This window comes from Octodon degus, unplaced genomic scaffold (genome assembly GCF_000260255.1).
Source record: "Octodon degus isolate 3935 unplaced genomic scaffold, OctDeg1.0 scaffold00148, whole genome shotgun sequence".
Classification (NCBI taxonomy): domain Eukaryota; kingdom Metazoa; phylum Chordata; class Mammalia; order Rodentia; family Octodontidae; genus Octodon; species Octodon degus.
Window position 1 is genome coordinate 5,357,033 of NW_004524724.1, and position 23,096 is coordinate 5,380,128.

Below are 23,096 nucleotides of genomic sequence, written 5' to 3' on the forward strand. Positions count from 1 at the left end.
AAAAAAAAAAAAAACCAAATACATAAAAATAAAATAAAATACTAGTACTCTGATATTCTGAGCCCTGTGACTCACATAGGGCTTGCCCTGGCTTGTGCCACAGCCCACTTTCGTGCTTGGGAGGTGGCTGCAGTGCTCCTACCCACCACAAACAAGGCCATACAATTATGAAGAACTATGGACAGCTTTTCTTTTCAGTGAAGTATGTTTATTCTTTTTTTTTTTTTTTTTTTTTCAGAACCAGGGATTGAACTCAGGCCCTTATGTTTGCTGGGCAAGTGCTTATTCTACTGAGCTATCTCCCTGGCCCCTGTTTATTCCTACATAACTTGTTTTCTACTGTTGATCATAAAATTTTAAGTGTGCATATTGAAGCTCACCTTTCTCTAATAGAAATCATTTTTGCCTTATTTACCTATCATAACTTGAAAAATTGAGAAAACATTAGTTTTTAATGCCTCAATTCATAGATGCTTCTGTTCATGAACAATTCAGTTCATGAACAGTTGTTCAGAGAAATTTTTCTTCCATTTGTGAACTCTGCTGTCTTCCCCAGAATTGTGGAATCTTCTTCTTTTCTTTCTTCTTCTTTTAAATAAAGCAACATTATTATAAAATGAATGCAGATACAACTCACACTTCAAGTCGAATATGTATCTTCATGAGTTACTGTGAGGCAAATCTATCTGTGGGTGGCATTCAGGTCAGGAAATAGGACTTTGCTGCCCCTCTAGTAGTCCCTTTCATGTGTCCTGTCTTGGTTGCGACCTACTCCTTCTATTCATAGGTAAAAAGCATCTAGGTATTGCAGTAGTCACTCAAATGCCAATCTAGGTGCCATTGTTCTGTCTTGCTTATTTTAAAAACAACCCAATTCTTTTGCTATCCCTTTCTTTTAACCTATATCTTTTTTCTATGTCTTTTCTTTTTTCTGTATCTTCCTATATACAGCGCGTTCATATCTGGGACAAGCCCTGACTTATTTGTCTGGAGTGTGCTGCCTGCACTGTTGTGGTTCTTTGTAGTGAGCCTGCAGCTCTGCATTTTCTGCAGTGGTGCAGGGTTTAGAGTGGATCAGATTCAGCTGTAAGTCCTTTGGCAACACTGGGGCTGTTTTTCCTCAGGAAGCACATAACATATGTGCTATTTGTGTTGTCAGTCTTTTTGTAATGTTAGCAATCACTAATATTCAAGGCCTAGATTCCTTTATTCATTAGGGCTTAGTAGATGGTGATATTGTAATTTTGACACTTTTAAATTTTCAGTCATACCACCTGTGTAAAGAATTGCTTTCCTTTCTCTGTCTTTTGGTTACCCAGTGGTGTACCATATAGGAAGGCCAAGATAAATGTTTGATGCTTCTCATTTCTGGTTACAAAATACAGAATCAGTTTTCTTTCCTCCTCCTAAGTTGCACATACATGCGTGAACTTGTGGACTTGAGCATACTTGATGGGTTTTACTTAGTTTAGCCATCTTTGAAAGCTCAGATGAATACATCTCTGACCACTAGGGCCCTCTTAAAGTTGACTCTTGTTCCCCTCCCCCTGATGTTATTCCTTGATGTCTTTTGTGAATATAAAGCTCCATGAACTGAAAAGTCAAGAAGTATGCATTAAAATCAGGCCTTTCTCCAATTCCTTAATACCTTACATGACCAGGAATATGCCTCAAGAATCAACAAACACCCTCAGTAGATGGGGAATATGCAGCTTCTGTTTATGTGTGTTCCTGGCTTTGTAGAGACTGGAGCACCAGTTTCCTGTTGGGTTGTATAGCCTTGTTCCCGTCTTATGGAAGGCTCCGATATTAATAGCTTTTTTGTTCTTCTCTGAGACCTGAGAACTTGTCTTATCAGATACTGGGGGAAAACCTGAAAATTGTTGAAACACTTCCTTTTAGTTCTCCTCCAAAATTCTCAGACTAATTCAATAATGTGTCAGAGATTAACCTTTAAGGAAAAGAGAGTTAATCTTACTAAGTGTGTGGTTGCTTCAGGTTTCGTGTGTAGCAGAAGAACCTTCATGAAAATGAGCTGTGCTTTCCAAATGTAACTTCCCACCCTCAGAAAACTCTCTGCATCTGTCCTCCTGGGAGCCTGCCTTTTCCTGTAGCTCACACACTGCTTTCCGTTTTTCATCTTTTAGCTTGAACAATTCTACTGCTGAAACTTTATCTCATTTTTGTTTCAGCAACAGTGGCTTTGTGGCAATGGTCTAAGAAAATCTTTATGATGAAAACTGGATGGGAGAAGTAATCCTTAGTGCTGTATGTGAAGCAGAGAATGAAGGTGGTTTTGAGAGTGTGTGGAATCAGTTCTGTGACAGTCACCTTTGGGGGTCCTGTATGGGGACCCTTCTGTAAGCAGTCGCTAGCCTGAGCCTCCAGGTCTGCCCATGGCCTGATCACTGTCCTAGGCAGAACACTTCAGTGATTCCTGGCTGCCTGTGGGATGGAGTATGAAGAGTCCACCTTGGTCTCCAGGCTCACCTCTGTCTTTTCTGGGAGCCCCTCTTCAGATTGTACTGTAAGATGCCTCCTCACACAACCCTTTCTATGCCGAATGGCCTTCCTTTTATCTGTCTGTAGAAATATTCTAATTTCTGTGCCAACTGAAACTCCCCTCCTCCAGTAACTCCTCCTTGATTCCTCCAGAGGAATCACTTCATTACTTTTAAATGGCAAGCAATATATTTTTGACTGTTGCTTTGTATGATTTTTTTTCCACAGGCTTCCAACACTTGTCACTTTCATTGATGTATTTGTCACCCACCGATGGGGCAGATTTTCCTGGACAGTTCCTACCGACACTGTCCATCCAGCATCCTGTCTGGTTAACAGCTCCTTTCACACTCAGAAGTGTGGACAGGGAGTTTACATCGAGTGCCTTGGAATAAGCCACAGAGGCCCATGCTCCAGGCTCTGGGGCTCGTACCTCCCTGGTGGGCAAAAGTGAGCCCAGCAGGAGCCTCCTAGCTGTGCCACTTTGTTCCCATCCTCAGGAAATGCTATTTTTTCACCAGAAAGTGGGGATTCCCTGTCAGTTTAGTAAACAACCCTCCTTGGGGGGGGGGGGGCTGTGGGCATTTGTTTCCTTATCCTTCAAAGAGGAGCATGAGGTATTGTGGATAGTCTTTAGTAAGCACCTGTGAAAGGGCTTTTATTTACTTTTTACTAATTTTAAGTCCTGTTTTACTTTATAAAACTTCTACAGTGTCATGGACAGACAGTTACTGCCTTTCAGTCCCTGTGTTTGCTGCCCTCTGCCCCTCAGGCCAGCGTGTCTGAGGGTTGAGATCCACAGGGACATTCACATCTCTCTTTCAAGGCTCCATCTCTGAAAATTTCTGTGCATTTTTCTTGAGGTTATTTCTTTTTTTTTCATTAACTTTATTGAAAATCAATAATTACATATATTAAAATTGTAGACAAATACTGAAATTTGAAAGATATAAGATATAGACAGTGATTCTCAGAGTAATATTTCTGAAATGAATATATCACATGAGATTAATAATAGATTGCACATTGTAAATAAATTATTTACAAATTTAAATGAATATAACAGTAAAAATTGTCCAAAATAAAAATGAAGAAGATGGGGCCAGGGAGATGGCTCAGTAGAATAAGTGCTTGCCTGGGAAGCGCAAGGGCCTGAGTTCAATCCCCAGTTTCCCCTCTCCCCCGGCAAAAAAAAGAAGAATTTACAGATCAATCATATAATAGTTCACTCTGTATCAAAATCAAGAAACTTATATTCATATAATTATAATTCTCAAAGTAGAAAGATGTAGGCAATAAATATTTAAAGATTTAAAATTTCTGAATTTAGTTCAACTTATAACACATTTCCAAGAAAAATTAATCTTTTGCACAAGAAATTTGAATAAAATCTTACCCAGATACACAAAAATGAAATTGTCCAAAACTTATTGTAAAGAAAAAAATCATTAAAGCATATACATTAAAAAAATTAGCTATGGAAGAACAAAATTAAATAGCATCTTATTTCACATTAGAAAAAAAAAGACCAAGTGTGTAAGAAACTAGACTAATTAAAGGACTGAAGGAAAGGAAAAAAACATATCTGTCCTCTTTGAATTTTATACTGAGCAAACATACCTTTGAAAACTAAAAGTAAAATACTTTTCAGTTATACAAACTCAAAATATTCTAATGCCTCCAGACGTAGCATATAGGAAATAACAAAGAGCATACTTCAGAAGGCAAGAGAAGTTGCTGTATGCTCCTGGATGAAGAATAAAGAGCTCTCAAAATGATAGTTATGTAGGACTATGTAAATTATATTAGATAAACCTATTTAAAAGGTCATTAAAGATTTCTATGAAACAGTATCAACCTTATGTCGGGTTATACATTTTTTTTTTCATATGTGTGTGTGTATGTATAAAAGATAGGGAAGAAGTAATACAATGTCAATGGAAAATGGAAATATACTTTTTAAAGTTTCTAATACTAGGAGAAAATATCATATCATGCCTTTTAAATAGATTGTAAGTCAAATATACAGTATAAATCTTAAAACAAAAATTAAGATTAAGCAATATTTGGAAAATTAAATACTGATTAATTAAAAATTACATGTTTCAAAACAATTGAACTAAGAAAAAGTTTTCATGATAGTAAAGAATTATTGAGAATAAAACATAAGATAAATATTGGATTGACAAATAAATGACCAGTACTTCTGTTTGGGGACAGGATATTGAACAAAGTTCTAGTGTGTTGGGGACATGGATAATATCCATAACACACTGGTGTCCAGGTGTCACTTGTGGGACTGAGCTACTGCTATTTCCTTGATATCCACCCTGTAGATCCAGACAGAATCATGACCCATAGGGTGCAGGAGAAGTCCATTTATAGAGTATGCTGATGCAAATATCTTGCTGCTGTATACAAAAGAAGAACTGAAAGACTGCTTTTGTATACCTTTTATTCCTCTGTGTTTAATTGTTTGCCCTATTTGGTGGGTTCTTTCCATTCTCATTCATGAAGTTGTGGTCATTTTGCTCCCTCTCTTGAACATCTTTTAGTAGTTTGTGTAGGTTTGGCTTTGTCACCATGAAATGCTTTAGTTGTTCTTTTTTATGGAAGTATTTCACTTCTCCATTATACTTGAAAGAGAGTTTTGCAGGGTTGCAATTTGTTTTCTTGCAAGACTTGAAGTACTTTGTTCCATGCTCTTCTTGACTTGATGGTTTGTAAAGAGAAATCTGCCGTTATCCTGATGGGTTTTCCTTTAAATGTGATCTGTTTCTTTTCTTTAGTGGCTTTTAGTATACTGCTCCTGTGCTGAATTTCTGGGATCTTGATTATTATACGTCTTGGTGTGGTTTTAATTGGGTTGATGTTCTTTGGAGTTCTATGTACTTCGGTTACGTGAATGTCAGATAGTTTCCCCATATCTGGGAAGTTTTCTACTATTACTTCTGCCCATATTCTTTTTATATCATTTGTATTGACTCCTTCCTTCTCATTGATGCCTGTTAGTCTCACATTGTTCATCTTTGCATCGTGCATCGTCTTGCAGGTATTGAATTATTTTTTCCTGCATCCTAGTTGTTTTTGAGATATCTTTTCTTACTTTTTCACTAGCTTCAATGGTGTCTTTAAGGTCTGAAAGTCTATTCTCACTTTCATTCAGATGGTTTTGCCAGCTTGTGATTGAGGTTTTAAATTCCTGTATATCACTTTGGATCTGCTTCATGCATTCTATTTCTTTCCTATATTGCTTATTCAAGGATTCCATCATTTTTATATTCTGCTCTATTTTTTTATCAGTGTCTTCTTTAGAAGTGCTTAGTACTTCTTTCAGTATAGTTATCATTTCTTTTTTCAGAATTACTTCTGATCTGATTTCCTCTATACCTTTCTGTAGTTGTTTCTTTACTTCAGACGCTATTATTTCAGAGATTTCAGGTGTGTGATTTACAATTTCTTCTATGCTAGTGTCTTCTGCATTTGTTCTGGGTAGGCTTAGGGACTGAGACTGCATTTTGTTCCTTCTCTTTGTCATTTTCTACAGCACTTACTTCTGACTTTTGGTGTAGAGCTTAGATAGAGTTATTACCTTAGCACCAGGTCTGGATCTACCAAGTTCAAAGTCGTCCAAGTGGGTGTGGCTTGGATCTGGTTGCTGTGCAGCCCTTGGAGTTAAACCCTCTGTGCCACTCTGGCAAGATGTCTGTTTCTGAATCAGCAGGGTGGGTCTTGCCTTTAGCCTTTTTGCAGGGGAGTTCTGCTGCAGGTTCCATGCTGGGTCTGGGCTCTGGGTGGAATGAGGATCAGCAGACCCCGGGTTACCTCACTCACACGCCGGGCCTGGGCTCTGCATTGAATGAGGATCCAGTGGGCCCAGGCGGTCTCACTTACATGCCAGGCCTGCACTCTAGGTCTGATGAGGATCTGTCAGGCTCTGGGTCTTCTCACTCACACGCCGGGCCTGGGCTCTGGGTTGAATCTTTGTGCATTTTTCTTGAGAAGTAGAAAATTCTACACGATCCCAATGTCACTGTTACCCTGAAGACAACAATAATCTCACAAGATCATCTGAAATACAGCCCACACTCAGATTCCTTAAATGTTTTGCTTTTTGTTTGGGGTCCAGATTCCACTGTGTCTCCTTAATCTCCTCTGTTAATCTGGCACCTCTCTCCGGCTGGGCTTGTTAGCATATGGGGATGGGAGCAGCACACGTGGTTCATCCGCAGTGTTTCACACCCTTTCAACTCTTCCCACCAGTGAGAATTTGGCTTTTACCAACTCAGCTTCTTGCTCTTGGCCATCATCTACAGGGAATGGACCTCTGCCAGACTGATCCACTCAGGAGATGGGGCCACAGGAAGGTAGGGCAGAGAGGTAGGAGGAGAGCTGTACGTCTATGCTGGATCCTGGGGCTCTCAGGAGGCCAAGGATCCTCCTTAAGCCTGTAGCTCCAAGACTGGAGGCCTTGGGTAGGTGTGAAAGAGCTTCAAGGACACCTGCTGTAGGGTATGGCTTGCATCCTCTTTAGTATTCGGGGACCAGTGCTCAGGTTTTAGTGATCTTTGGACCCTGGATCTCTATGTGTGACCCTTTGCCTTCCCATGGGTGTCTAGTCTTCATGGGCAGCCACATATTAGTCTGCTTATATGTACTTCTTTCTCTCCAAGGAGAAAGATTAATGCCTGCAAGGAGACTGTGCTCTGAAGTGTGAGGCTGCCTTAAGAGGATTTTAGCAGATCACAGAGGTTTTTCATTCCAATTGTAACCCTATTGATGGTGACATAGTTATAGAAAATATTAACACAGTGAAATACAGGAATTATACAAGGTGGTGGACTTATACTAGAACAGTGTCAGGCAACCAAAATAAGTGGTCATCGTGGCTCTTTTCCCTGAGATTGGCTCTGCAGATTTCTCTGTACAGATGAGTGGATGAAAGTCACAGGTGAGCATCATGGAAACTGTCTGGCTGTAGCCTGCTGCACATCTTACCAGACTAGTCCAGATGAAACTGCCCACAAGAGCTGTGACTTCATATGGCTAAGCCTTTGTAAGAAGAAGTCCATAATTGCTAGGGTTTATGTCTGGTTATCCTCCCAAAGCCTCATGCAGTCATGGGGCGGACTTCTAGAGTTTGTGATTAACTTATGATCCACTGGAATTATGGGTGTGAGTGCTTCTGGGATTATGGGTGTAAAGGTTGCTGGGGTTATGGGTGCAAGTACTACACCCAGCCTGGGGCAGATAGCTTGAATGCAACTTAAGGGAGAGAGATTTGCTCTCTGCAGCCATTGTTGCCACTAATCCATTTGCTCTCTGCTCTTTGCTGCCACCATGAAAGGTTGCTCTCTGCCATGTGCCGCTCTGCCTTGGAGCCAGCTGAGTATGGACTGAAATCTCCAGTAACTGTGAGCTAAATAAATCTTTCCTTCTTTCATTTTGAATACCTTTATTTGAGGTATTTGCTTCAGCAATGAGAGAAGAGTAACTGAGGCAATAAAGATTTCAAAACTTCTGATCTTTCTGATATTTACCTCTTTATGTGGTAAATCCTCCAAGGATAGGACACATTTAACTTTCATCCTGTTATTTGCTTTCTGTTTCTCCTTTATTTGCTCATCAAGCTTACAGTGATCACCTGTAACATGCAGGAGCTGTGTTTGCTGTGAGGACAGACCAGTGGCACCCAAGACAGCATGTTGTATTTGTGCCCTTTGCCTTTACTCTAGCTGGGCTAGGGAGAAGAGCAGCATAGAAGTGCATTTGACAACAGGAGGTACGAGGCTCCTTCCCAGAGCACAACTGAGCTGCAAGGGATGCAGTGGCCCCTTCAACCTGCATGGTGGCACTGAACAGAAAATTGTTATTACAGCAGTAGGAAGGTTGGAATTGCCATATATTGACTTGAAAACGTGTAATAAGTGCTAGGCACTGTGCTAGCCTCTGGAGATAAACTTGGAGTGGAACCATCTCTACTTCACAGAGGTGAATGAGTGTCTACAGGGGATGACGAGCTCTGAAATAATAACCGGTCATCAGTAGACAGCCATCAATTGTGACAAATGCATAGGGTAGTAGGACCAGATTTCTCTTGGGGAATAAAGACCTCCAGGGAACTTTCTACAAGGCATCACTGTGAACTTAGGTAATGAACCCCATAATGAGCTCAAGTCAAGCAAGGTAGTTGGGAAGGGCTCTCCCAGTGCAGCAATGACTTCACTGAGGAGAGGAAGAGGGCCTGTTGAGGGTCAGACCTGGGATACAGGGCAGAACAGATTTTATTTGGAATGAGGCAAAATTATTGGGTGGACCCTTGGAAGGTGGGGTAGGAGAGTTGGGTGAAATCTGTAAACAGTTTCATAAGGCTGGAGCTCAGGGTGTGAGGGAGCCCCCTGCACTGAATTTTGAGTTCTTTGTGCAGCAACCAGGAGCTGCGAAGCATGGGTACAGGGCTGACATCTGATGTGGATGGGAGAGGGATGCATCTCAAGGATGGAGGACTAGATGGGCGGCATGGAAGCCTGGAAGATCTTAGGGCTGTCCGCTAGATAGGGTGAGGGAGGCTGGACCTACTGCTGCGGCAACAGGGATCGAGAGAGGAGCCAGACCTTGGGACTTACAGTCTGCAGGCCTGGCTGTTGGTAGAGCAGGCTGCTCAGGTTCTTGCCTGGGAGATGGGGAAAAGGAAGGGATTCTTGTTTGGGCCGGAGGTGAGGAGCTCCATTTGCCCCTGGTGAGTGCTCAGCACTGTGAGACATCCAGACTGATGTGATGAGAGACTGGTTCATTCATGTTTTCAGAGGCTGATGATGTTCGCTGAGGACTTTTGATATGGTAACATGGTATTTATTGAAAGAATTGGAAGTGCACAAAGTATTTATGAAGGAGTGCTTACATTTTACAGCTGACAGGTTGCTTTATTTGGAGTTTTCAGGACAGACTTACTGTCTGTGTGTGTTTGTGAGATGAGCCACATTGTCACTTTTGAAAGTATGTTATTTTTTGTATGTTTCAATGGTAAATTTTAAAAAACCATTAAATATTTAAACCGTTAAATATTTCAATTGGGAGCATTGCATTCTGTTTCCTTCCCAGTCAGCTTCCAGCAGAATAACAAGCCCAGCATCTGACGTTCTTTCTCAGGACTCTGGCAGAAGTACAGCGGGATTCGACTTCGTGCTTGCTGAATCACCCTTGGTAAAGATCTTAGCCCGCAGCCCTGGCACTTGTGCAGAGGAGAGGGTGGCGATGTGGTGAGCTCGCCCAGTGCGTTAATTACTGAGCTCCACCGGGGCTGGGCTCCTTTGCAGCAGGCTCTGGATGGGGCCTCCATGCACCTGTGAGCGTGTGAGCAGCTGGAAATCAGTCTTCCTTCACTCAGGGAAGCCTCTTGGAAGTGATCTGGCTCATTTCACAAAATAAAACACATCTTTTTCTTTGAAAACTTATTTTTGTTTCTTTCCCAGTGGGTTTTTGTTCCAGCCCACTGTGGTTTCCGTCTATTCTGAGATTGTTTCTCAGACCAGTTTGACACCTCTCTGTTGGCCTTGCTGCCTCCTTGGAGATCAGTGCTGTGGTTCCAGTGAAATCCTGCATGCTTTGAAGGGCAGCATGACCTCTACACTCAAGAAAAAGCAGATGCTAGGAACTGTGGCCGCTGCCAGGGCCAGGGTCTTGGGCACGTGATCCTAGGGACTTCCTTCAAGAGCTATGTCACCCAGAAAATGTTCAGAGGTCCATCAAACTTTCCCTGAGAACTCTGCTCATGGGCCCTAGTGCTGAGCACCCTGACCTGGGGGACACAGCAGTAGGGGAGGGCGGGTGTGGTGTGGTAGGCACGTGACACTTGGAGCAGTGGCTGGCCAAGGGAGAGGGCAGATGAGAGGGCCCTGGGTGCTCCTGTTTCCTGGCCTGGGTTGGGGGAAAGGGACTGAGAAGCCTCTCCTGTGGCACCACTATGCCTGCATAGTCCTGGCCTCCTTGGCCTGTCCTTCCACACAGAGCCCACAGGCTGGCCAGGCACAGGGCAGGGCGGGCGAGGGGCGGCAAATGTGGCTCAGCTCTTCCCCTTGCCTGGGCCCAGCGAGGCCAGTGTCAGAAGGTGTTTCCTTGTTCCTGTTGGCAACTGTCTTCTGGGGCAGAGGATGCCAGAGGTCCTGCTTCTGGAAAAGGGAGGCTTTGGGGTGGGGGGCGTTAGTGGGAGGCATCAGCTACCACCTCGCAGCTGAACCCTGCTCTGTTTTGTAAGAGCTCAGCCACAGAGAGCAGAGCTGCCCTGTGTTAGGCCCTCCGTGGGCATTGTGTCTTTCCCGTGCAGTGCAGGGAGCTGCCGTCTGCCTAAGCCTTGGACGCTGAATGCCAGCTGTGTGTGCACGCATGCGCGCATGCGTGCATGTGTGATTTCCTCAGCATTCTGGAATAAATGCTGAGAGGTTTCTTCACATTATAGCAAAGCTTCCCTCTGTACCAGAGATGACCTTGGCTGGGATCCTCTCTTCAGCCCTTGTGTCCCACAGTTCTGGGTCCTGGCAGGCTGGGCCTCCAGCTTCTGTCTGGATTTGTTGAGCATGATTTTCTTAACCCGTCCACACCATGAGAATGGTCCCCTCTTGTCAACACTCCCGTTTCAGTGTGCCATCTTGGTTCTGCTGGGACCTTGAGTTAGTTCATCATCTAGTCCCATGTGTCCATTTTTAGATAAATACACTGAACTGTGGAGAGAACTACGGGCTTCTCCTGGATCTCCCAGCCTTCCTTGTTTTCTCAACTGTGGTTGAAGGCCGGCAGACTGAGTCTCAGATCCTGGAATGCTGGGCCGAGGGCTAGGAACCTCTTGCATTACGGTTCTCTAATGCGACAGTATGTTTCTGGGACACTTCTGCATGTCACAGCACTGTCTTTTTAAATGTCTTTCAATAAGAGAACACTGCTTACAGAGAAGTGAGCCCTTTGGGAGGAACTGTTCCTCTACTGGGCAGTGGACAGCCAGAAATGCTTTCTTCCTCAGGGAGAGAGCCCCATGCCAGGGAGTGGCCGAGGGGGTGAGCTTGCTTGTGCCCACCTTCCCAGCTCCATGTGTGAGCAGTAGGAGTTTTCAGGTGTGAGTGTGACCACATGTGAGTGAATGTGTGTGTGTGTGTGTGTGTGTGTGTGTGTGTGTGTGTGTAAGAGAGGGCATTTGTGTTCTTTTCTTGAATTTCCAGTTCTCTGCAGTACCTCAAAGCCTTTGTTTGTTATTTCAAGACAGTTTTATTTCTCCATATTGCGATGTTTTGGGCTACATGATGTGTCACAGAATCGAAGGTATCTTTTGTTGTGATTCTCAGGGGGTTAGTTATGCCATGTTCACAGGGGTTGTGTGTGTGTTCCTGGTGCTTCTAATTGCATGACTATACCCTGTATTTTTCAATCAGTGTTCAATGGCTGCCTGAGAGAAAATGTGACTCTTGAGTGTTGACTGAAATCTTCTGGTGACATCTGTCACCAGATTTTCTTGCCAATAGCAGCACTTGTGGAAAGATGTTGTCACCTTAGGAAAAGTCTTAAAGATGACTGGATGCCCTTAAGAGAGGCCATGTCACTCATGCTTTTGATGGCCAGAGGATAGCATTGTGTGTGTATCAACTTAAATTGGGATTCCCAAGTGTCTTAGTCACCTTGTCATTGCTGAGAAATGATACCTGACACTCACAACTTATAAGAAGGAGAAGTTTATATTGGGTCACAATATTTAGAGGTTTTGTTCTTTGGTCAGCTGGCTCCAAAGCTGCACAGCATGGCAGAGGGGTCTAGAACAGGAGAGTCACTCACAGCCTGGTGGACAGGAAGCAGAGAGAAAGAGGAGGTGGGGTGGGAGAGGAGCCCTCCATGTTACACCCCAGTGACCACCTCATCCTACCAGACCCTACCTCCTACCAGCCAGTCAGCAATGATCCAATCACCTTCGAAATACATGGGGCTTTGAGGACCATTTTAGATCTAAACCATAACACCAATAGATTTATTTCACTCATATTTTCATATTTTTCTCTTTATGTACATAATAAAAATGTGTGTCTAAAGCAAGTAGAACTCTTTTAAATCACAGAAAAATTGCATCATATTCCTTTTGTCATTTCCTTTCATGGTAGTATAGAAACAGCATTGGTTCTGCAACCAGTGAGTCCTGACCATCAGTGCAATCTGCTGTTGAAGTGGAAACCTTACGAAACCCTTAGTATGAATGCACAGGTGGCTTGGGAAGCTAAGGGGTGAGACATGGGCTTACCCATCGTGACACAACAAGGATCAGTTAAGCGTGTTCTTTGGGTCTAGAGCTAGGCTAGGTATTGAGGACACAGCTGTATGGGGCAGAGGGGACTCTTGTCATGGGGAAGCTGGATATATTGAATAACTAGATGCATGTGGTGCTACAAAGGGAAAATGTGGGCTTTGGGAGAAGTGTATAGAGAAGCTGGAGCCTGTCCGGAGCAGCAGCTGGCTTGACACGCAGCTTAGTGCCACTTGTGGCAAACAGCAAGATCTGTCGGGTGGAGGACACTGGGAGGAGGGGTGGTGCTGGCCAGTGAGCAGAGCCTGTGGGAGCTGAGAGGCGGCAGAGGAGGACGTGGAGGATGTGGACTGAAGCAGCCAGGTGCAGAGGTGACCGAGGGCTGAGCAGCAGGGCTGCAGGAGGAGCCCGGATTGTACAGGGCCTTAGAAGTCCTGGCAAGGCATGCACCATAAAGAGGAAGTTGTGGGGGAGATGTCAGGAGAAGCATGGCATGCTCAAAATTTACAGTTATCACTCAGCCTGATGGGCAGAAAGTTAAGTGCTGTGGATGACAGGCAGGTGGAGGGGACCGCGAGAAGGTCTCACTCAGCTGGCTGGAGAGGAAGAACTGGAGGGACAGAGGTACTGAAGGATGCACAGAGCCCCAGGTGGGTGTTGATCTTGCACTGATTGCAGTCTGCAGGCGTTCTAGGTTCCCAGGTGTCTGAGTCCACCTCTTTCTTTGTTTTTACAGAGCGGCTTCTGAATTGAGCCTGCTGTCTGCTGTGAGACAAGATCTGCCACCAGGTAAAGTGCAACACTTTTCGCCCAGCTCCCGGATACCTGACCCCAGCGTTTTAGTTAAACCTCAGCTAGGCCTGTGAGTTAGATGATGTGTTTTTATGCCCCTCCTACACATGAGGAATTCAAGGTATTTTACTCTATACCAGGTTAATGTTTCTCTCCTATTTCTGGTTTGCTAAAGGTTCTTATCAAGAGTGGTTGTTGAACTTTTTTGGATGTTCTATAATATCTACCGAGATGATGAAATGATTTTTAAAAATCTTTTCATTTTCTGTAATGTTTTAACTTTATTGGTTTTCTAATGTTAAGCTAGCTTGCATTACTGTGATAAAACTAACTTGGTCAGGGCACATTATATTTCTTATGCCTACCAAACATGAGATCAGACAAAAAATGTTCTGGTTAGTATGTTCCTTATCAGGAATGGTTTTCAGAATATGGGAGTTACTTGGTAATTCACTATGGGGCAGAAATTTGCAATGGAACAATCCGAGTCTGATGTAAAAGAATTTTCACCCATGATTTAGTCTCTGATCTATTTAGTTTTTTTTTTTCTATTTCTTCTTGAGTCATTTTGGTAAAATATGCTTTTGGTTTTATTACATGTACACATTTCTATTAAATATGAGTGTACACATGGGGAATTTTTGGGTTTTCTACCATATATTTAGCTGTGGAAGATATTATCAGTTAACTTTTTTTTTTTTTTTTAGATTTCACCACCTATCTGAATGTTTATTCCAAAAGTCAGATTTAGTTACTTATTTGAATAAATCACATAGTTATTTCATATTTTAATATATAGGCCCATTATATGACATTTTGAGATATACTATATGCTTACAAAACGTTTACATTGTATTATAATTCACAAGTAAAAGTTATTTTTTGTTTTCTGTTTTTTATCTTTTAAAGAGAGTACAGATTAGAGTTAAAACAGAAAATACTTTTAGTGATACAGAATTTCACTTAAAGTAATATGAATTTCATAGTATTTGTTGTAATACATAGTATTGTCTTCCAACCAGTTATTCATATTACCAGATATATGCATATAAACTTGGAAGAAAGAAAAAAAAAAGAAATGTATAAGAAATTAAGAAGACAAAAAGTAAAAATTGAAAAAAGGAGACAAAGCACATTAAAGACTAACTACTTCTTTCCTTAGACCAACAGAAATTCACAGTACAGTTGTCCAAATTATCCTGCTTACATACCTAGATAAATCTCTTTCCCTGACTCCCTCTCCTGTCCTTCTCAACTCACTTTTGAATAAGTTCATTCCCTTTTCCTCATATCTATTGTATCCTTCAGATTCCATTTTTCTCTTTCAGGTTCTCACACTAAGGAGACAATGTAGTGTTTGCACATGACAGTCTGATTTATTTCACTTAAGAGTATGTTCTCTAGTTGCATCCATTTACTGACAAAAGTCTCAAATTTATCCCGTTTTATAGCTGAATAATAATCCTATGTGTAAAAATACCATCTTCTTTGTCCATCCTTCAGTTGATTGACATCTGGGTTTTTTCCAGGATTTAGCTATGACAAATCACACTGCTATAAACATGGGTGCACATATATTGTTGTGGTATGAAGTTTTTCCATTCTTCTGGAAAAATACCCAGGAGAGGAATAGCTGGCTTGAATGGGGTCTCTAATCCTAGCTTTTTAAAGGATGTCTACACTGATTTCCATAGTGATTGTACCAATCTGCATTCCCACCAATAAAAGTGCCACAAACTAGGAAAATATTATAGCTGACTATCCTTCCAACAAAGGCTTTCTATCTAGAACATATAAAGAATTAAAAAAAAAATCAGGACCCCAAATTCAAAGACCCAATCCAAAAATGGGCATCTGAGATGAATATATACTTCTCAGAGGAAGAAATACAAATGGCAAGTGAATACATGAAAAAATGTTTAACATCATTGCTCATTTGAGAAATGCAAATTAAAACAACATTGAGATTCCATCTCACCCCAGAAAAAATAGCTGCCATCCAGAAGTCAGCCAATAACAAATGCTGCAGGGGCTGCGGAGGAAAAGGAACTATCAGTTAGCTTTCCAAAGCAGCTGTATTGATTAAAAATTTTGCCATTCAACTGCGAGGGTATGAAGTTTCTGAGTTTTCTGTATCCTCTCCAATACAAGATTTTTTTTTTTTTTCATTTCACTGAAGCTGTTATAGTGGATAAAGTTGTAGTTTTGATTATTACTTCCCTATAGACTAATGTGACTGGGAACTTTTTCATATGTTAATTGGCCACTTGGATATCTTATTTTGTGAAAAGCCTTTCAAATGTTTTTAAAAATGTGGAAAAAATTGAATTGTCTTAAGAAATTATCTTTCTTATTTAATTGTAGACATCCTTAAAGAAATATAGGGGCTGAGGCGATAGCTCAGTGGTCTAAGTGACCCAGGTTTAATCCCTGGAATTGAATGCTGTGCCGGCACCAGGCGCTCAGCAGGTCACCAAAACCGGGCATGGTAGTGCACGCCTATAATCTCAGGGAGGTTGAGACAGGAGAATCACTACGAGTCTGAACTGCATAGTGAGACCCCGTAACAAAAAATAAATAAAAAAATGTAAAAAATAAGTTAATTAAAAGAAATACATTCTGCACTTAAGGTCATGGTAGGGTATATATATATTACAAATATCTTCTCTTTCCTTTGATTTGCCTTTTTATTGCTAAGGAACTAAACTCCCTTTAACAGTGTAATTATCAGGTTATCACCACTTTGTCCTACTTGAAGAAATCTTGGCCTTATCCTGAGATTATGAAGATGTTTTATGTTCTGACAGCTATATTATTTTATCTTTATACTTTGCTCTGTAATCCATCTGGAATCATCTTTTTTAGACATGATGTGACATAGTCAAGATTAATTTTATTTTCCATGTGAATATCTAATTTACCATACAATCACTGTTTTGTCAAAGTACAATTTATGTATTCATTTATCTTGGTTAGGTTTTCTGAGGTATAAGCAATAGTAAAATTCACTCTCCTAAAATACCTGGTTTCAAAAGTTTGGGCAAAGATATGCAATAATGTGAGCCCTGCCTCGAGCAAGGTTTAGAACATATGCAGTCCTGAAAGTGTGTTCTCCCTCCAGCCTTGGACCACTATGCTCTGATTTTTGTTTTTACCTTTTCCAGGATGTATGAATGAGTCATAGAACATGTAGCTTTTTGTTTCAAATTCTTTCACTTGGCATAGTTTTCATTCTTTTTTTTTTTTTTTTTCAAATAACACTAGTTTGCTTCTCTTCATTGTTGAGTAGAATTCCATGGATGGTAACTTCAGTTTACTTATTTTCTCACTGCCTGGCATCTGGGTGACTTATGGGATTTGATTACCGTGAATAAAACTGTTATAAATACTTGTGAGCAAACTTCCTGTGGATTCAGGTTTTCATTTCTCTTGAACATGCTTCTTTTTCTTTCTTTTTTTTTTTTTTAATGTATTTGGTACAGGGTCTCACTAGGCAGCTTGGACTTGTAGTGATCCTTCTGTTTTCAGCCTCCCTAGTGCTGTGATTACAGGTGTGTGCCACCACTCTGGGTCTCAGTGGCTGGCTCAGAGTACCAGGGGGTGGAGCCAGGGCAACATGTGGTGCCAGGGATTGAATCCCAGTTTCTGTACTTGCTGGTGGGTGCTTAGACTGCTGAGCTATCTGGCCAGCCCTGAAATGTTCTTTTCTGATAGGTCTAAGTCACTGAGCTATTGCACCATATTGGAATGGTAACAAGTACAAGTTTAACATTGAAAACAAGATCTCCAAATCATTTCCATAGTTACTATACCATTTCACATTCCAGTCAGCAGTAAGTGACTCTTTTCAGCTTCCACAGCCCTTGGTATTATTTATCTTTGCCATTTTAGGAATCAGAACTGGCATATAGTGTTTTCTCATTGTAGTTTTAATTTCATTTCTTTCATGTTGAGCATCTTTTCATATGCTTTTTTTACCATCTTTGGATCTTCTTGGGGAAGTGTCTGTTCAAACTACTTGTCAGTTTTAAAAATTAAATTATTTGTCTTCATATCATGGTGCTATTACATATATACTGTGTGTACAAACCCTTTATCAAGTGTGTGTTTCACAAATAGTTTTTCTCAACCTCTACCTTGTTTTATTCATATTCTAACAAATCTCATTAGCTATAGGATTCATTTTAAAATAAATTTTGAGTCTTGTATGAAGAAATAGCCAGAGTTCACTTTTAGATGGATGTCTAGATTTTCTCGCATTTTTAGCATGCAAGAAGCTGTCTTCCACCCTTTACTGTGGACCTCTCTTTTTCTCCCTGCAATATTAGACTACTTCCTATTGTTCTGCAGCTTTCAGGTTACCTTTTTACAGATTATTCTTTCTCTTGGAATTTTGTTTGGACAATTTCTGTTTTTTCTTTCTCAGTATTAGGGATTGGACCCAGAGCTTTCACACTGAGCTGTACTACTAGACCTTTCTTAACTTTTTGTTTTTTGACAAGGTCTTGCTGAGTCACTAAATTGACTGAGCTGAGCTCAACTATGTGAGCCTCCTGCCCTAGCCTCCCAAGAGTGCTGGATTTAAAAAAAAATTTAAAAAAGAGTGCTGGATTACAGTGTGTCCCACCACATCCATCTCTATTGATTATCTTTAAATTTACTGATTCCTTTCTTACATATCTCCTCATCAACCTGTGAAATTCTTCATGACTGATGTTACATTTTTATTTCTAGATTTTCTCTTGGATTCTTTTTTATACTTTCCTTCTCTCTACTGGGACTATGTTTGCTAGCATTGTATCCTTCTTTTCTACAACAGCCTTTAACGTATTAATAGTTGTGTTAAAGTTTCTTGATTGTGCTTGCTCCATCAGGACATATATTACAGGTTTTGTTTTTTTTTATTGTTTCGGGGTCTGGACCACCTCTCTGGTTCTGTGGATTGCTTTTTCTTTTTCTTTTTCTTCTTTTTGAAACAAGGTCTCACTATGCAGTTCAGGCTGGCCTTGAGCTCACTTTGTAGCTCCAGCTGATCTTGGACTTGCAATGATCCTCCTGCCTCAGCCTCTCAAGTGCTTGGATTACAGGTATATGCTGCCATACCTGGCTGTATTGCTCTTTCTTTCTTTCTTTCTTTCTTTCTTTCTTTCTTTCTTTCTTTCTTTCTTTCTTTCTTTCTTTCTCTTTTTTTGTATTTTAGTAAGGGCCTATAGGTTCTTACTACATAGATCAGACTCATAGTGATCCACCAGTGTTCCACTGTCTCAGCACGCCCTGGGCCAGCACAGCATGCCAGGAATCGTACCCTGGCTGTCGCATCTGCCCAAGCAGGCGCTTTAATCTGCTGAGCTATTTGGCTGGCCCTTACTGCTTTGTCTTAAAAGTGAATTATTTTTCTCTTGCTTTTTTGAGGCTCTCAGAGTTTTCCTTGAATGTTGGACAGTGCTTATAAAAGAGCAGTAGTAATAAATGAAATAATTGGTGTTCCCCCTTTTCTGTAGGCAGGGTCAATCTCGTTAGTAGTTAATAGCATCTGTACTTCACAGTGATCTTGAGTGGCTGGGTCATGCTGGCCAGATCCTGAGGTGTCCCAGATGCTGAAGTTCTCGGTGTGACCCAGAGTCATCTGATGCCTAGCTAGGCTTGGTGTGTTCAAAGCTCACCCTCAGCTTTTGGCAGACCATGCCTGTTCTTCAGTGAGAACCTCCCTCCATGTCTGTGCCTAGCTCCCCGCTCCAGCGGTCAGATCTGTACAAAAGTGCTGTGGTGCTGAATTCTCAGTTCTCCTGACCCAGCCTCAGTGTTGGATGGCCTTGGGAGGGGCTTTGTGAGTTTCTGTTCTCTAGTGAGTGAGCCTCTGTCTTGCCTCTATGGGGTGCTTGGGTGGGAGGGTTTCCTGCCTCGGGCTCAGTGGTAGCATCTGTGCAGCATCCTGGGCCTGAGGGTTTCTTGCTCTTCCCACCTGCAGGGGGCAGACATTTGATTTTTCTACCTTCCCAAGCACAAGAGAACCTTAGCTCGATGGTGGAGCTGGGGAGGTTTGCGGGTTGAAAGCTATGGGTTAGTAAGAAATGACGTTCTGGAAGTGATTGGAGTCTCTTGCCTGTGTCCTACCAAAGGGTGTATTTCTTCATCCTCTGGCTTTGCCCCTCAACTTTCTCATGAGTTCCCACTCAGATACGTGGGAAGCTTGGGAAGTTTGGCTCATGAACCCAGAGATTCTTTGCAGTCTTGCTAGCCCACCCTTTCCCTGTAAGAACTCATTCAAATCTTGCTTTCTTATTCCTACTTTCATGAGAAATGAAAGAAAACTGAATGAAAAGAAAGCAATAGCATAACAATAAAAAACTTACTAGGAAACCTGGGAGGATTGAAATATTCTTTTCCTGGCTCGGCTGTATTTGACATCCTTTCTTTGAGGAAATGCATGCTTATGAGAGCAGGAGCAACAGACTAGCTTATTGTGAGAGGGCTGTGGTAGGGGAAGGAAGACTTGTTTCTGTGAGTGGGAGATGGGATAGACAGGCATTTGAAAGGATAAGAATGAAGCCATGGGACGGGCGCTGTGGAGAACTCTAGTTCCTCAGAAGATGGGCATAAGAGCAGTGGTCCTAGGGCAGGGTGACGTGTGTCCTAAGAGCCGAGGAGTATACCACACTGATTCCACGCAGATCATAGCGATGCCTGAGCCACGCTGGGAATGGTCTCCTCAGCGTCGGCTGGGAGCTGCTTCACTTTCCACATCATGGGTACTCCATCTGGGCTGTTGGGACTGCAGCATCTGTGTCCCTTGTGAGGCTGTGAGAAGTGCAGCTTTGTGGATGCCCCTCGGCCCTGATGAACAGAATTTGCATTTTCACAAATGAGCAAGAGTACTTCTTGTTCCCTTGAATGTTTGAGAAAGAGGGTTTTACATAATCATTGTTTCTATGTTTTTGTAGTTGACTGTACTTTTAATAATGACATTAAAATCCTTCATTTCAAAATATTGTGAAGGTTATTCTAAGGATACCCCAAGGAATAAGGCACAAAATGAAGGCATTTAAATGCATTTTACAGTCAAATTATTCAACTTAATTGAACAATTATCACTGGTATGCATATTTAAAGCTGCTTAGTTTTCATTTTCCTCTTTGAGCTTTGTGTTTCTGGAACTCAAAAACCCAACTCTTTGTTATAGGCAGTGATTTTTATGGTGCTTCTTCTTATAGTGGGACTTCTTATCCCAGTTGTTAGTGCCTGAATGGCTGTGGTCCCTCCAAAGTCATGTGCTAAAAGTCATCTCCAAAGTGGTTGTATTAAGAGATGCGGGTCTTTGGGAGGTGATAAGATCACGGGAAAATCCCTCCTGGTTGGGATTGATGCCCATGTAAGAGAGGCCCGGAGGAACGTGCTGGCTTCTTTCACTGGGAGGAGCGGCTGTTGAGGAACCAGGAAGCAGGCTGTCATGGTCTGGGGTTTTTACAAGGGGAACAATATAACACAGGACAGATTTTATAAGATTATTTTATAATGAATCACCCAAAGAATCATATACAAGCGTGCAGGACCATCTGTCCACAAACTAAAGACCAGCTGAGGGCCTGGATCCTAATATCCTGCATGAGTCCAGCAGAAAGCCTAGAACTTACAACAATGCCTCCCACAAGTCCAACTGGAGGCCTAGAGCCCATGACAAAGTCTCATGCAAGCCTGCTTTGTGGATCTGTTCTGGAAAGGCCCAAACATCTAGTGATGGAAGCTAAAAAGTCTATGCCAGTGGGATGAAGGATCTGTGCTAGCAGGCTGAGGGACCTGAACTGGAGTAGGAAACAATGCTCAAGGCAAGCACCAGAGCTCTCCCTAAAAGTACCACAGCCATTCTCAGCAACAGAGAGGTCCCGAACTCCTCCAGCAATAAAGAAAGCTGAGTTCCCATCAGGAAAGCCAATGCTACAAGCTTCTCCATGAAGTTGAGCAGTGCACTATCTTCCCCTCCAGAGCCAGGAAGCGATGCTCAGGGTGAGGACCAGAGCTCCTCGAAAATGAACCATAACTATTCTTGGTGACAATGAGGTCACAAGCTTCTCTTCTGACAAGAACAACCAAGTTCATCAGGGAAGCCAGCATGACAAGGTCTTCCTGCAAAATAACCCAAGAGAACCAACAGCTTCCAACAGCTCTAATAACTACCCTAATAGCATAACTACAGCTTCTCCTATTATGCTTTTAGTCTTTTTTTTTTTTTTTTCTGGTACCGGGGATTGAATTCAAGACCCTGCGCTTGCCAGGTAGGCGCTTATTCTACTGAGCTATCTCCCTGGCCCTTCTGTTATGCTTTTTATGCTGCCTGCAGTAATCCTCATGTGGGCCTCCCACACCCAGTATCGTATCGGCTAGTTCAGTTCTGCTGGGTATAACAAGTTGACCACCAGTTAGACATCCACTGCAGCGAATCTCTTCAGAGGTGGCGTATAAATATTTACTGTTTCAGAGTTACCCATCTGTGCTGTTCAGTTACAGCAGCCCAAATTGGCCAAGACATCCTGAAGCCTTTTCCTAGGAGCAGTGTTGCTTTTATCTCCATCTTGGTGTCTGCTCGAGACACAAGGTCCTCTGTGAGGTCGCTATGGATGTTTGAAACCTGGGTGCTGGGTCCTAGAGGCAAGGGACTCAGCCTCTGTGGAGGATTGTGCCGAGAGCCCTGAACTCTGGCTGGCCCAGTGCTGAGCATCGTGTGAGGTGCTGGGAGACTATGCTGCCAAAGTTATTGTTTTCACAGTTCAGGAAAGACTAATTTTACACTTATCCTGATGTCCTGTTTTCAAAGCTTTTCTTTCTCCTTTAGTATCATAGAAAGATGCTAGATACAGAGGCCAGGTTGTATAGCATTTACTTTTTTTTTTCCTTTTTTTAAATTGAGAGACAAATAGCAATGAGACCGTTTTAAAACTGATTAGCAGGACAGTTTCGATAATTAATACATTGTATGTTGTTATCTTCTTAGTGGTTATCCATAGTACAAGATGCAGACAGGATATCCTGTCCAAACACTATCAGTACAAAGCATTTACTTTATTTTGTCTGTGTGCATTTGGACTCAAATATTACTTAAAAATTTTTATTAGAATTTTTTATCAGTACATGTTTGTGGTACACGATGATTACAATCTTTTTTCTCTTTTTATTTTATGAAAAAAATTCCAAATTTTCATAACCAAATGAGAGGACAATAATAGTTATGACATTATGCATCATTATCTTCAAAGTAGTTACTTAGTACAAGACATAAATTGAAAAGATTCTGACAAAGAAGAAGCAGATAATAACATAAGACTTCCTTTTTGGGCCAGCCAAATAGCTCAGTAAGTTAAAATATCTGCTTAGGCAGATGCAGGGGTCAGGGATTGACATGGCGATTGAGATTGGGTGTGGTGCCGTGTGCCTGTAGTCTCAGCTCTTGGGAGGCTGAACACAAGCGGATCAGTATGAGTCTGATCTACGTAGTGAGACCCTGTAGACCCTGTACACCCTTACTGGAAAAAAA

General features: G+C 41.9%; 1 protein-coding gene across 13 annotated transcripts in view; it reads left to right on the forward strand.

Moving 5' to 3' along the window:
* Ncald (neurocalcin delta) overlaps window positions 1–23,096 on the forward strand; it is a 432,618-nt gene that overhangs the window by 125,145 nt on the left and 284,377 nt on the right. For 12 of the 13 annotated variants that reach the window (XM_023702327.1, XM_023702325.1, XM_023702330.1 and 9 more), the window contains one exon: window positions 13,515–13,567. The gene's annotated coding sequence lies outside the window, so the exon portion shown is untranslated. Of the gene's footprint in view, window positions 1–5,542; window positions 5,555–13,514; window positions 13,568–23,096 lie in introns of those variants that run through there. The other variant, XM_023702328.1, reaches the window with a different exon arrangement.